We start from the raw sequence: 16,632 nt of genomic DNA on the forward strand, positions 1-16,632 counted from the left end.
CTGGTGCACTAAGTCCAACTCCCATTGGAAAAGCTCTCGCCTCCATTGGAAGTTCCATCTCCACTCTAACCCGTCCCAGAACCCACAATCCCCTATGACAGATCCTCTTTGGTTTGAAACTGAGAAGAGCCTTGGAAAAAGATCTTTTAGGATCCCACCACGCACCCATACGGAAATAAAAGATAAACAAGATAATGATTCAAACTAAAAAATGGATACATTAAAATTGAAATAGAAACAAAAAGGATATATTGAAATTGAGTACAAAGAGAATCATTCTACTTTCTACCCAATTTCTTGACGCAACAAGAAAGGGACTCCTTAACCTAACTTGTCAATGCCATAGTTTGGGAATTGAATCGAAGGGACTCCTCAACCTTCTACTCAATTCCCCGATGCAACAAGAGAGGGACTCCTCAACCTTACTTGTCTACACCATGGTTTCATCACGAAACCAAGACTGCATTTATTTTTGAGAACAGGACAGGACAAGACACTGAGAACAGGACAGGACAAGACACTGATGGACAGAGACACAGAATTTTGTGTTCTTGTATTCTGTTTGGTGATAAATTATAACAAATTATGAAAATCCAATTTATTCTCATTTTTTTTCATTCAAAAAATTTGAGATGAAAAATATAATAATAAAATATATAATTATGAAAAATTAACAAAAATAAAGTAAGAAAAAATAAAAAATAAGTTGTGTCCCTTGTTAGTGTCTCCGTGTCCTTCCTGTCAGGATGGACACAAAATACACTAATTCAGTATCTCTGGACACACTGTCTCTGTCCATGTCTCCTCTGCCAAACACAATTTTGTGTCTCTGTGTCCCTGTCTCAGTGTCCTGTCTCTGTAAATAAACGCAGCCCAAAAAAGGGGCTTTCAAAACCTCTAAAAATTCTATTCTACGACTACAATAGCTAAGGAGGTATGTATAACCTCTTATTAGGTTAAAACAAAGAAAAACCCTAAAGCCCGTAAACATAAGGCCCAATCTAGTAATTAAATAAACAAAATCAAAATTTTTTAAATTAAAATATTCTAAAAATATAAACTAATATCTTCTAAATAACACTTGAACTCTTCATATCACGAACATTTGAAGCACGTATCACAGATCCTCTTTGGTTTGAAACTGAGAAGAGCCTTGGAAAAAGATCTTTTAGGATCCCACCACGCACCCATACATCCTCCCAGAACCGAGTTCCTCTCCCATCGCCAATCTCCATAGACAGCCCATTGATCATCTTCTGTTTTAATTGTTGATCTTTGAACTGTAGTTGGCAGATATCCTTCCATGCCCCCCCCCGGGTAGGTAACACCTGGGATGACAACATCACATTGGGGTTGAGGTTGTTACATGAGCATACCACCTTCTTCCATAAGGAGCAATCCTCCTTCGAAAAACGCCACCACCACTTAAAGAGAAGGGCTGTGTTACGCACCATGGCATCCCCGACACCTAGCCCCCTAGCTTTTTGGGGGTCTGCACCACCTCCCACCTAACCATTTCCATACCAAACCTACCATCCTCCTTACTCCATAGGAACCTCCTCTGTAGGAAATCAGTTTCTCTGCAACAGCCTTTGGCAATTTATACAAACTCAAATAATAGACTGGCAGGCTGTTCAAAATAGATTTAATAAGCACCAACTTACTGGCTTTATTTAGAATCTTAGCCTTCCAAATGCTCAGCTTCTACTCCACTTTTTCTATAATGGGCTTCCAAGTCTTCACCAACCTCGGGTTCACTCCTAGCTGGATCCCCAAGTATTTTACCGGAAGGGAGGCTACCTTACAGCCCAGCACTCTAGACATACGGTGTATGCACTGAACATCACAGTTAACAGGAATAAGGCTGGACTGATGCACGGAAAACTTGTCTCATAACAAATTTCCTTCGGCAAGTGTACCGAATTTGTCGTCAAGTAAAAACTCACAATAGAGTGAGGTCGAATCCCACAAGGATTGATTGATCAAGCAACTTTAATTAGAGGAATGTTCTAGTTGAGCGAATCAGAAATTTAGTTGAGAATTGCAGAAAATTAAATGGCGGGAAAGTAAATGGCAGAAAGTAAATTGCAGAATCTTAAATGGGAATGGGGGAATTGCTCATAAATGTAAATGACAGAAATTAAAGAGAATGGGTAAGATCAGAAATGGGGAGTTCATTGGGCTTAGGAGATGTTGCATTCTCCGGATCAATCTCATTTACATCTCTTCCTCAATCAATGCACTCATTGATCTCCTTGGCAATCTTAAGTGATTGAATTACAATTTCTTGTAATTGAATCTCTCAAATCTTGATCAATAGCCAATTCCTTGGTCAATTGCTCATGAGAAGAGATGAAGTATGGTCACTGATTATACCACATGCATTTTCCAAACCAAGTATTGAGAGGATTATAGTCACATATCCATCCAAACCCAATTTGGTCCAGCATGAGAAAGCATTTCTAGCTTGATCTCTTCGTTCCTCTTCCAAGGTTCAGAAGAGATCCAAGTATGAATAGTTTCTTTTCCAAGATCACTATCCAATTGGATGAAGATCGAAAGCTTTCAAGTAAAATCAAGAGAAAAGATAGAAGAAGAATAATGAAAACTAGTATTGATCCATCAAATTACAACAGAGCTCCCTAACCCAATGAAAGGGGTTTAGTTGTTCATAGCTCTGGAAAATGAAAACAAAGATGGAGAATACATAATGAAAACTAGAAGTGCAGAGAAAGTAAATACAAGAAGTAGTTCTATGCTATTTTCCAACTCCCCAAACTCCCAAAATAATTCAAAGCTACTCCTATATATACTACTCTTCTCATCTTCTAGTTGGCTCTTCAAGTCTTGGGCCTTTGGATCTTGAGTTTGAAGCAGTTCTTTTCTTCATTTAGGCTTGGCTTTACTTGCAGAAAGAAAGTGTGAAGTGGGCAGAGACTTTAGCTCAGGGCGTTAGGGGTGTTAACGTTTAGTGAAAATATGAGTTCGAGAATGTTAGTGACAATCAACTTTCTCACTAACGTTCCTAAGTAAAAGCCACGTTAACTTCAACGTTAGTGGCACAAACGTTGCCACTAACATTGCCTCTAGGTCCTTCGCACACGTTATTGGGGCTTAACTTTCCCAATAACGTTGAAAAGCCCCCATTGCTCCTACGTTAGAGCCCACGTTAACTTAGTTAACGTGGCTCTTTAACGTGGGCTTGCCATCCTTCGAGAACGTTAGTGACACTCAACATTGTCACTAACGTTCCAATGTGCCCCCATGTCTCACGTTAGAGCCCACGTTAACTTAGTTAACGTGGCTCTTTAACGTGGCATTGCTTAGCCATCCCCAACGTTAGTGACAATGTTGAGTGTCACTAACGTTGGCTCATCTCTTACTCATCCACGTTAGCTTCCACGTTAACTAAGTTAACGTGGGAGTTAACGTGGCTCATAGTGGCTTGTGTGGCTCCTTCCAACGTTAGTGACAATGTTGAGTGTCACTAACGTCGGCCATCACCTTCTTCTTTCACGTTAGCCTCCACGTTAACTAAGTTAACGTGGAAGTTAACGTGGCTCCTTGGGGTTGTGTGGTTGCTTCCAACGTTAGTGACAATGTTGGGTGTCACTAACGTTGTCGACCACTCTTGCCTCTTCACGTTAGCTTCCACGTTAACCAAGTTAACGTGGGAGTTAACGTGGCATTGTGCACTTAGGCAAACGTTAGTGACAATGTTGAATGTCACTAACGTTTGCTTCCTTTCCCCCTTTTAACGTTAGAGGCCACGTTAACTAAGTTAACGTGGACTCTAACGTGGCCACTTGTGAGCATTGGCCAACGTTAGTGATAATGTTAAGTGTCACTAACGTTGGCTCAAATTTCCTTCTTCACATTAGAGTTCACGTTAACTTAGTTAACGTGACTCTTAACGTGGGTAATGATGGCTTCGAGAGCGTTATTGGCAGTCACTTTTCTCATTAACTCTGCAAGTTACCTCCCATTCCTTGCTTCCTTTGGTCCTGAAATCAGGCAATAGAGTGCATCAAAATTCTAGTCCAAGTCATGGGTAATGCAGCATACAATTTGTCACTAAACTCATGCAAAACCCTCATGAAATCATGTAAAATACACAATGTATGCTTGAATCCAGGTGTAAGTGAATATTTACCTAAAACTAGCTTATTTCCTAAGGAAATGCATGAAACTACCCTAAAAACAATAAAGAAAAGGTCAGTGAAACTGGCCAAAATGCCTTGGCATCACAACACCAAACTTAAAGCTTGCTTGTCCCTAAGCAAGTATTGGAACAAGAGAATGATGAATGGGATACCAAGAGAAATGAGTCATTCTTGTGGAAGTCATGTCCCTGGTTTTATGGTGGTTTCATGCATAGCAACTTAGGTTCATTCCTGGCTTTCAGACCTTTATCATATCCTAGAATACTCACTATGATTGCATCCCATGAAATTTTTATTTATTGATCTTTTTGTTGTTATTTCAGGGCTTATTTGTGTTCTTAGGCTAAGTGTTCTGTAAGGGGGCAACTCTTTAAGATAAGCTTTCAGCCAACACTCCCGAACCAATTGGTTCAAGGTGCTAGGTGTTGAGACACCCTTAAGGACTTACTCCCTCAAGTCTCTCCCCCATACATACACACCACAGGCATATAGTTTATTCATTTTCTTTTCTTGAGGCCTTGGTGTCCAGCACCTCTTTGGGTTACTAAGTGTTCTGTGGTGAGGGTTACTCTTGATAGTGGACTTTCAGCTGATAATCCCGAGTTAGTTAACCCAAGTTACCAAGTGATAAGGCACCCCTTAGAGCTTATTCATCCAAGTAGATCCCTCACACAGGAACACCACAGACACATGCCTCAAGATTTAAAACCATTGGTGCCTAGCCTTATTGCTTAGTCTTTTTCTTTTATTCCTCAACTTTGATTGTTCTTTCCCTTTTTCTTATTAGAATCTTCTTATTTATCTAGTCTCATAGGGTGTGTCTCAAGTATAGTATTCATGACAGATAGTTGTCTTCCCACCTTATGGTTGAACCAACTTAGCTAACTTATGATCCCACCAAAAAAAAAAAAACTCATGAATGCACTTCCATATTATGAACTCCACTCTGGTCTTTTTAAAACACACTCATTCTCTTTTTCATTTGATTTAAAGGGACAAACATACAATTAAGTAAGGAGATGGTGTAGTAACATAAAGACTAGCACACAGAGACCTTCTTCAATACCAAAAACTTAAAAGACAGAATTGAAAAAGGTTTAAACATAACATGGAAGCAAGTTCTATTTCATACAAGATCTTCCTTATCTAAAACATAGAGAAAGATGGAACAAAGAAGGAACTCCACCACCTTTTACTCTTGTGGTCGTCCATGCTCTTTTCCTTGCTTGTCCTCCTTGTTTCCTACTAAGTAGCCGAGCCTGACTTGCGTGTTTATGTGATGTCCTGTCTCGCTCATGTAAACTCCTTCTACGAATGCCCTTTGCTCGTCCAATAGTTCTGCCTGTTCTATTTGTCTTCGATTCATCTCATGTATGTGTGTCCCTTGATGTGCTTGGATGTTGATTATCCTCTGGATGGATTCTTGTTGCTCATTTTGCCTTTGTTCCATCCCGTTGAATGTTTCTCCCCATTGTTGTCCTTGACTTAGTTGCTGTTCCATCATTTGCCTTTGCCACTCACCTTGCTGAGTCATCCATCTTGAGAGTGCTTCCTCTTGCTGCCCCATCATCTGTAGTTGAAGCTCTTTCTGTGCTCCTTGGCTTTCCAAATATTGTCTAGACAAGCCATCAATGGCTTCCTGCAATTGGTGCTTGTCCAAGGTCTGTTGTGCTTGCCCCTCTAAGACTTGTCCTTCCACTACTTGAGGGGCTGTCCTCTTCCTTTGCTTCCGTTGAGGCAGGGGGGTTGCTGCAGCATTCATCCTTCGTACAATTATTGGGATGCCTTCCTTTATCCACATGGGGTCTTCATCTTCAAAAACCACCCTAGCTTTCTTGCATATTCGGTAAATAGTGCTGGGGTAACCTAACGTTCCTCTTGAGTTGCTTTTCTCCGCCATCTTTCTAATGCCTTCAGCTATGAGTTCATGAACCTTGATTTCTCCTCCCTTCAGTATATAGTGCACCATCGTGGCTCTCTTGACATTCATCTCCGAGTTGTTTGCAGCTGGGAGAATAGACCTTCTCACTAGCTCAAACCACCCCTTGGCTTCAGGAGTGAGATTTGTTCTCTTGATGAACTTTGGTTTCTTTCCCGCACCCCTTTCCCAGTCAGCTCTGGGTACACAAATGTCTCGCAAAATCTGGTCATAATTGGGGTTGTCCAATCTTGAGTGATAACTTTCTTCTTCAAACTGTATGGACCGTAGCTTCAGTGCCCTCATGACACTCATGGGACCAAAATCCACCATCTTTCCTCTCACAAAGCTTGTATATGACTCATCTTTCTTATCATATCGGACCGCATTTGTATAAAATTCTCTTATGAGATTTGCATTCACCTTAGTGACAGGGTCAGTGAGGAGCTCCCATCTTCTCTTTTCTACCTTCTCTGTGATTTCCGGACACTCAGTTTTCTTCACTTGAAATCCCAGCTCGTAAATGATTTCCTTGTCAACCATCCACCCGTATTGCAATGCATGATGCAAGCTTCTAAATCTCTTTTCGTCATATGGGTGCTGCTCCATGGGTTCATTTCCCTTCCTTCTTTTAGAACTCGAAGACGCCATGAATAATAGTTAATATGTGAAGGTGGTAAGGTTGCGGAGACTTTTGGTTGTTTAGGGTTTTATTGCAATGAAGAGAGTGAGGGGGGAAATGTTTGTAATGGAGTAGGGAGTGTCTTGTACCGAAATAAAGAGTTGTGAAGAGTGGGTGATGACCATGAAGGTGGGTACGGAACAAGGGTCATATATAGGGACGTTGTTACAGAATGGAGGGTGTGGATTGATGGAGTGGTTACTTGATGGACGGTTGGGGTTATGCATGGACAAAAGACAAGGATCATCACTTTATGATGGAGATTGCTCGGTCTTTTAGGGGTCCCATTTTTCCAAGGTTGCATGGCAACATTTTCCAATGTATTCCCTTTTTAGAATAAGTGTGTAGCCCCTCCTTTTGTGGTGTCCGATCCTTCTTTGTTTAGTTGTCCAATCCATCCCTTTTAATGCTTCTTTTCTTTTCCTATAAAGATAAAATAAGAAAAGTAAGACATAATATCAAAAAGACAATTTAGCCTTTACGGCTATAATTAATAAAGAAAAGAAAAGATTAGATTGTTTATTCATGAACTCCAACTAACTAACTAACTGTGTATCCTTATATGTATTTTGGTGGCACCATGGGGTGAGACCAAACTTAGTTTGGAGCACTGTGATCAAAAGTCTTGTTCAAAGCTCCAAGACTAGCATGCTCTCTGTTGCATTCATGCTTTCTTGGTACGCTTTGAACACCAAACTTGTTCTTCGCTATATACTGCAATATAAGGACTTCACCGAGTTTGGGTTGGAATTCATGAATATTGACTTATTCAATAATAAAAGCTAATAAAACATGTGTTGCCTCCCATGAAGTGCTTCTTTAACGTTACTAGCTTAACGTTTCTCCTTCATCAGGGAGGTTGATAATGCTTCAAGTCCTCCCCTCTTGCCTTGGACTTATATCCATTGGTTGTATCAATGATCTCTACATGCTCCAAGGAGAGAACTCTATTAGTAGTGAAGACTTTTGGTAACTGAGATGGTACAGTGGGGAGATCAGGTGGGATATCTGGGAAGTAGGCTGAGATCACTTTATCTCCTGGAGAGAAATCTTCTGTAGGGATCTTCTTGTTCCTCCACCCCCTTGGTACCTTCTTCTTTGTCTCTTTTGATGCTTCACTACTCTTGGCGACTTCTTCTTCTAAGTGCATTTTGTTGTTGTCTTCACATGTCTCTGGTGGTTTAGGTTCCTCCAGCTTCTCCTTGAGCTGTGACGATTGTTGTTTGCCTTGTTCATCCTTCAGTGGGGTTTTCGGATGCGTTGGTGCTGCCTCAGTGCTTGTTTCCTCTGTCAGCATCTCATTATGATCATTGCTTGGTTCTTTATTTTCTTGGTCAGCTTCTTGGGAGAGTTTGAAGACATTGAAGCTGAGTTGTTCATCATAGATCCTCAATATTAGCTCCCCTCGCTCCACATCTATGAGTGCTCTGGTTGTAGCTAGGAATGGTCTTCCCAATATGATTGGGTGAGTGTGACTCTCCTCCATGTCTAAGATGACAAAGTCTGTTGGGAGGTAGTATTTCCCAACCTTTAACAACACATTTTCCACCACCCCTATTGCTTGTTTTTGAGTTTTGTCAGCCAGCCTGATGACCACATCTGTGGGCAATATCTCATTGATCTGCAGTCTCTTCACCAGGGCTAAGGGTATTAAGTTGATGCTTGCTCCCAAATCGCAGAGTGCTCTATCAAACATTGTTTCTCCTATGGCACAGGGGACATGAAAACTCCCTGGATCTTTTCTTTTCGTAGGCAACTGTGGTTGAATGAGGGCACTGCACCCCTTGTTCATCACTATAGTCTGGCCTCCCTTGAGTGAGCTTTTCCTAGGAAGCAGCTTGATGAGCGGATATTTTATACGCTTTTTGGGGTTAATTTCATATAGTTTTTAGTATGTTTTAGTTAGTTTTTAGTTTATTTCCATTAGTTTTTAGGAAAAATTCATATTTCTGGACTTTACTATGATTTGTGTGTTTTTCTGTAATTTCAGGTATTTTTCTGGCTGAAATTGAGGGAGCTGAGCAAAAATCTGATTCAGGCTGAAAAAGGACTGCTGATGTTGTTGGATTCTGACTTCCCTGCACTCAAAGTGGATTTTCTGGAGCTACAAAACTCGAAATAGTGCGCTTCCAATTGCGTTGGAAAGTAGACATCCAGGGCTTTCCAGCAATATATAATACTCCATACTTTGCTCAAGGATAGACGACATAAACTGGCGTTCAACGCCAGTTCTCTGCCTAATTCTGGCGTCCAGCGCCAGAAAAGGATTAAAAGTTGGAGTTCAACGCTAGAAATGGATCCAAACCTGGTGTTGAACGCCCAAAATGGCCTTATGCACGTGAATTGCTTAAGTCTCAGCCCCAGCACACACCAAGTGGGCCCCAGAAGTGGATCTCTGCACCATCTATCATAGTCTACTCACTTTTTGTAAACCTAGGCTACTAGTTTAGTATTTAAACAACTTTTAGAGACTTATTTTGTATCTCATGACATTCTTAGATCTGAACTTTGTACTCTTTGACAGCATGAGTCTCTAAACTCCATTGTTGGGGGTGAGGAGCTCTGCTGTGTCTCGATGAATTAATGCAAGTATTTATGTTTTCCATTCAAACACGCTTGTTCCTATCTAAGATGTTCATTCGCGCTTAACTGTGATGAAGGTGATGATCCGTGACATTCATCACCTTCCTCAAACCATGAACGTGTGCCTGACAACCACCTCCGTTCTATATCCGATTGAATGAGTATCTCTTAGATTCCTTAATCGGAATCTCCGTGGTATAAGCTAGAACTGATGGCGGCATTCATGAGAATCCGAAAAGTCTAAACCTTGTCTGTGGTATTCCGAGTAGGATTCAATGATCAAATGACTGTGACGAGCTTCAAACTCGTGAGTGCTGGGCGTTAGTGACAGACGCAAAAGGATGAAGAATCCTATTCCAATATGATCGAGAACCGACAGATGATTAGCCGTGCTGTGACAGAGCATGTGAGCACATTCTTCACTGAGAGGATGGGATGTAGCCATTGACGACGGTGATCCCCTACATACAGCTTGCCATAGGAGGACGTGCGTGCGTGAATTAGAAGACAGAGGAAAGCAGAGATTCAGAAGACAAAGCATCTCCAAAACTCCAACATATTCTCCATTACTGCATAACAAGTAACCTTTAATTTATGCTCTCTTGGTTATTCGCAATTCAACTGATAAACATAATTGACTTCCTGACTAAGATTTACAAGATAACCATAGATTGCTTCAAACCAACAATCTCCGTGGGATTCGACCCTTACTCACGTGAGGTATTACTTGGACGACCCAGTGCACTTGCTGGTTAGTGGTACGAGTTGTGAAAAGTGTGATTCACAATTTGTGCACCAAGTTTTTGGCGCCGTTGCCGGGGATTGTTTGTGTTTGAACAACTGACGGATTATTTTGTTGCTTAGATTAGGAAAATTTTTCTTTTGGTTTAGAGTCTCTTATTATTGTTCTTGGTTAAAAATATCCTTCTTTAAAACAAGTGTTACATTTACTGCCCAATTGGCTAGAGCGTTAGTCTAAGTCCGTGGCAGTTTGGTACACTCTTTTTAAAATCTTTTTCAAAAATAATATTTTCTCTATTAAATTTTGTGCCAAACTTTAAGTTTGGTGTTTTCCCGTTGATTTCCCTTGATTTTCGAAAATTTTGGTTTGGTTTTCTAAAAATTTTAAGTTTGGTGTTCCTTCTTCATGTTCTTGTGTTCTTGTGAGTCTTCAAAGTGTTCTTGAGTTTTCCTTGTGTTTTGATCTTAAAATTTTTAAGTTTGGTGTTCCTTGGTGTTTTCTCTCCAAATTTTTCGAAAACAAGGAGCATTAGATCTAAAAATTTTAAATCTTGTGCTATTTTATTGTTTTTCTCTCTCCTCACTAAATTCAAAAATATCTTTTCTCTCTAATTTTAAAACAAATTTTCGAAAATTATTATTTTTAAAAAAAAATTTTTAAATTTTTTTTTCAAAATTTAAAATCTTTTCTAAATCATATCTTTTTCAAAACTCCCTTACCACTTTCTCTTCCCTCATCTTTTCGAAAATCTTCACCTATTCTTATTTATTTTATTAATTTATTTTATTTTTGAAATAAATAAATAAATAAATAAATAATATTTTCTCTATTTTACATCATCTCCCTTTCTCCATCATGGACCTAAGCGGAAATGAACAGTCCAGGAGGACTCTGGGGTCATATTCTAACCCCTCTACTGCTTCATATGGGAGTAGTATCTACATACCCTCCATTGGAGTCAGTAGCTTTGAGTTGAATCCTCAGCTCATTATCATGGTGCAGCAAAGTTGCCAATATTCCGGTCTTCCACAGGAAGAACCTACAGAGTTTCTGGCACAGTTTTTACAAATTGCTGACACAGTACATGATAAAGAAATAGATCAGAATGTCTACAGACTATTACTGTTTCCATTCGCTGTAAAAGATCAAGCTAAGAGGTGGTTGAATAACCAACCTAAGGCCAGCATAAGAACATGGAAACAGCTGACAGAAAAATTCCTGAATCAATATTTCCCTCCAAAAAGGATGACACAGCTAAGGCTGGACATCCAAGGCTTTAAACAAGGAGATAATGAATCTCTTTATGATGCCTGGGAGAGATACAGAGAGATGCTAAGAAAATGCCCCTCTGAAATATTTTCAGAGTGGGTTTAGTTAGACATCTTCTACTATGGACTTGCAGAAGGAGCTCAGATGTCTCTAGATTACTCAGTTGGTGGATCTATCCACATGAGAAAGACAATTGAAGAGGCTCAAGAGCTCATTGATACAGTTGCCAGGAATCAGCATCTGTACCTAAGCAGCAACCCCTCCATGAATGAAGAGGTTAAAACAGTAACTGCTAAACTCAGTCCTGTAAAACAAGCTGCTGAATTCAATCAGCAATTGGACTTCCTAACAAAGCAATTAGCCGAATTCAAAGATAGACTACAAGAGACAAGGATGGCTAATATACATATGGAAGAACAGTTTAAGCAAACAAAGCAGCAGCTGTCAAGACAAATAACAGAAGAATGCCAAGCAGTTCAATTAAGAAGTGGGAAAATATTAAATACCCCACCTCAAGGCAGCAAAAAGCTAAGGAATGAGCAAACCATCCAAAATTCACCTGAGGACAGTAAGAGCCCAGGGAAAAATAATTCTGGCACTAAAACGCCAGAAAATTGGTGGAAGGCTGGCGCTGAACGCCCAGTCCATGCCCAAAACTGGCGTTCAACGCCAGAAACAAGGCAAAACTGGCGTTCAACGCCAGAAATGGGCAAGGATCTGGCGTTGAACACCCAAACTGGGCAAGATCTGGCGCTGAACGCCCAAAATGGGCATAATTCTAGCGTTCAGACGCCAGGAACAGACAAGCAGTTGGCGTCTAACGTCACTCCAAGTTTCTAACTCTGGCACTCAATTGCCAGTGAGGGATCAGACACACACAAATGCTGATAACAACCCCTCTAAAAAGGCTTCTTCAACCACTTCTGTAGGCAATAAACCTGCAGCAACTACGGTTGAGGAATATAAAGCCAAGATACCTTATCCTCAAAAACTCCGGAAAGAGGAACAGGATAAGCAATTTGCTCGCTTTGCAGATTATCTCAGGACTCTTGAAATAAAGATTCCATTTGCAGAAGCACTTGAGCAAATACCTTCTTATGCCAAGTTCATGAAAGAGATCTTGAGTCATAAAAAGGATTGGAGAGAAACAGAAAGAGTTCTCCTCATTGAAGAATGTAGTGCAGTCATTCTGAAAAGCTTTCCTGAGAAGCTTAAAGACCCTGGGAGTTTTCTGATACCATGCATATTAGAAGGTAATTGCACCAAGACAGCTTTATGCGATCTTGGGGCAAGCATCAACCTAATACCTGCATCCACTATCAGAAAGCTTGGCTTAACTAAAGAAGTTGAACCAACCCGGATATGTTTCCAACTTGCTGATGGTTCCACTAAATACCCATCAGGCGTGATTGAAGACATGATTGTCAGAGTTGGGCCATTCGCCTTTCCCACTGACTTTGTTGTGCTGGAAATAGAGGAGCACAAGAGTGCTACCCTCATTCTAGGAAGACCCTTCCTAGCAACTGGACGATCCCTCATTGACGTCCAACAGGGAGAAATAACCCTGAGAGTCAATGATGATGAATTCAAGTTGAATGCTGTCAAAGCCATGCAGCATCCAGACACATCAAAAGACTGCATGAAAGTTGATCTTATTGACTCTTTGGTAGAAGAGATCAACATGGCTGAGAGTCTTGAATCAGAGTTGGAAAACATCTTTAAAGATGTTCAGCCTGATTTAGAGGATTCAGAGGACATGAAAGAGCCTCTGAAATTTCTTCTGGAAGAGGAAAAACCTCCTAAACCCGAGCTCAAGCCATTACCACCATCCTTGAAATACGCATTTCTGGGAGAAGGTGACACTTTTCCAGTGATCATAAGCTCTGCTTTAAATTCACAGGAAGAGGAGGCACTTATTCAAGTGCTAAGGACACACAAGACAGCTCTTGGGAGGTCCATAGGTGACCTTAAGGGCATAAGCCCAGCTAGATGCATGCACAAAATCTTATTGGAGGATAATGCTAAACCAGTGGTTCAACCACAGAGGCAGCTAAATCCAGCCATGAAAGAAGTGGTGCAGAAAGAGGTCACCAAATTACTAGAGGCTGGGATTATTTATCCTATTTCTGATAGCCCCTGGGTGAGTCCTGTCCAAGTCGTCCCAAAAAAAGGAGGCATGACAGTGATTCATAATGAAAAAAATGAACTGGTTCCTACAAGAACAGTTACAGGGTGGCGCATGTGTATTGACTACAGAAGGCTCAATACAGCCACCAGAAAGGATCATTTTCCTTTACCATTCATAGACCAGATGCTAGAAAGACTAGCAGGTCATGATTATTACTGCTTTTTGGATGGCTACTCAGGCTATAACCAGATTGCAGTAGATCCCCAGGATTAAGAGAAAACAACATTCACATGTCCATCTGGAGTGTTTGCTTATAGAAGGATGCCATTTGGGCTGTGTAATGCGCCTGCAACCTTCCAGAGATGCATGCTCTCTATTTTCTCTGATATGGTGGAAAAATTTCTGGAAGTCTTCATGGATGACTTCTCAGTATATGGAGACTCATTCAGCTCCTGTCTTGATCACCTGAAACTTGTTCTGAAAAGATGCCAAGAAACTAACCTAGTTTTAAACTGGGAAAAATGTCACTTCATGGTGACTGAAGGGATTGTTCTTGGGCATAAAATTTCAAACAAGGGAATAGAGGTGGATCAAGCAAAAATAGAGGTAATTGAAAAATTACCACCACCTGCCAATGTTAAGGCAATCAGAAGCTTTCTGGGGCACGTAGGATTCTATAGGAGGTTTATAAAGGATTTTTCAAAAATTGCAAAACCTCTAAGCAATCTGCTAGCTGCTGACACGCCATTTGTGTTTGACACAGAGTGCCTGCAGGCGTTCGAAACGCTGAAAGCTAAGCTGGTCACAGCACCAGTCATTTCTGCACCAGACTGGACGTTACCATTTGAGCTAATGTGTGATGCCAGTGATCACGCCATTGGTGCAGTATTGGGACAGAGGCATGACAAGCTTCTGCATGTCATTTATTATGCTAGTCGCGTTTTAAATGATGCCCAGAAAAACTACACAACCACAGAAAAAGAATTACTTGCAGTGGTTTACGCCATTGACAAGTTCAGATTATACTTAGTAGGATCAAAAGTGATTGTGTATACTGATCATACTGCTCTTAAATATCTACTCACAAAGCAGGATTCAAAACCCAGGCTCATCAGATGGGTGTTGCTTCTGCAAGAGTTTGATATAGAAATAAGAGACAGAAAAGGGACAGAGAACCAAGTGGCTGATCATCTGTCCCGGATAGAGCCAGTAGAAGGGACGTCCCTCCCCTCTCTTGAGATCTCTGAGACGTTTCCGGATGAGCATTTATTTGCCATTCAGGAAGCACCATGGTTTGCCGATATTGCAAACTATAAAGCTGCAAGGTTCATACCCAAGGAGTACAACAGAATACAAAAGAAGAAATTAATTACTGATGCAAAGTACTACTTGTGGATGAACCCTATCTCTTTAAGAGATGTACAGACGGAATAATCCGTAGGTGTGTGCCTAGAGAGGAGGCGCAGAGGATCCTATGGCATTGCCATGGATCTCAATATGGAGGCCATTTCGGAGGTGAGCGAACAGAAACCAAGGTCCTCCAATGTGGCTTCTATTGGCCCACACTCTATAAAGATTCCCGAGAGTTTGTACGTAACTGTGACAGTTGCCAAAGAGCTGGTAATCTGCCTCATGGTTACGCCATGCCTCAACAAGGAATATTGGAAATTGAGTTGTTTGACGTATGGGGAATTGACTTCATGGGACCTTTCCCACCATCATACTCAAACACTTATTTTCTGGTGGCAGTTGACTATGTATCAAAATGGGTTGAGGTCATTGCCACACCCACCAATGATACTAAGACAGTGCTGAAGTTCCTCTAGAAACATATCTTTAGCAGATTTGGTGTCCCTAGAGTACTAATCAGTGATGGGGGCACTCACTTCTGCAATAAACAGCTTTACTCTGCCATGGTTCGGTATGGAATTCGCCACAAGGTGGCTACTCCATATCATCCACAAACTAATGGGCAAGCTGAAGTCTCTAACAGAGAATTAAAGAGAATCCTAGAACGGACAGTAAATACCCGTAGAAAGGATTGAGCACGGAGCTTGGATGATGCTCTGTGGGCTTACAGAACAGCATTCAAGACCCCTATAGGAATCTCTCCATACCAACTGGTGTATGGTAAGGCATGTCACCTGCCCGTGGAACTGGAACATAAGGCCTACTGGGCAACCAGATTCCTAAACTTTGATGCCAAATTAGCAGGAGAAAAAAGATTGCTCCAGCTAAATGAGCTAGAGGAGTTCAGAGTCACAGCTTTCGAAAATGCCAAGCTTTATAAAGACAAATAAAAAAAGTGGCATGACAGAAAGCTGTCATCTAGAATCTTTGAACCAGGACAGAAGGTTCTGCTGTTCAACTCTAGACTCAGGCTATTCCCCGGGAAATTGAAATCCCGGTGGAGGGGACCATACGTGATTACAAGCGTATCACCATCTGGTTATATAGAGCTTCAAGATATTGACTCTGACAAGAAGTTCATTGTTAATAGACAGAGAATCAAGCACTATCTTGAAGGCAATGTTGAGCAAGAGTGCTCAAGGTTGAAGCTAGATTAAAAGCTCAGCAAGGTCCAGCTAAGGACATTAAAGAAGCGCTTGTTGGGAGGCAACCCAATTTTTATTTATTTTCATGGTTTTTCATGTTTTATTAGGTTCATGATCATGTGGAGTCATAAAATAAATATTAAAAATTGAAAACAGAATCAAAAACAGCAGAAGAAAAATCACACCCTGGAGGAAGCACCTGTCTGGCGTTCAACGCCAGAACAGAGCATGGTTCTGGCGCTGAACGCCCAAAATGGGCAACATCCTGGTGCTGAACGCCCAGAACAAGCATGGTTCTGGCGTTCAACGCCAGAAATGGCTAGTAAATGGGCGTTGAACGCCCAAAATGGGCACCAACCTGGCGCTGAACTCCCAGAGTTGTGTGCAAGGGCATTTTGCATGCCTAAATTGGTACAGGGATGTAAATGCCTTGACACCTCAAGATCTGTGGACCTCACAGGATCATTTCAAGATCTGTGGACCCCACAGGATCCCCACCTTCCCTCCTCATAATCCTAGTTTTTTTTTTCCCACATCTTCTTCTTCAACTATTCCCTCTTCTTTTGCTCGAGGGCGAGCAACATTCTAAGTT

Source organism: Arachis hypogaea, chromosome 11 (genome assembly GCF_003086295.3).
Source record: "Arachis hypogaea cultivar Tifrunner chromosome 11, arahy.Tifrunner.gnm2.J5K5, whole genome shotgun sequence".
Lineage (NCBI taxonomy): Eukaryota > Viridiplantae > Streptophyta > Magnoliopsida > Fabales > Fabaceae > Arachis > Arachis hypogaea.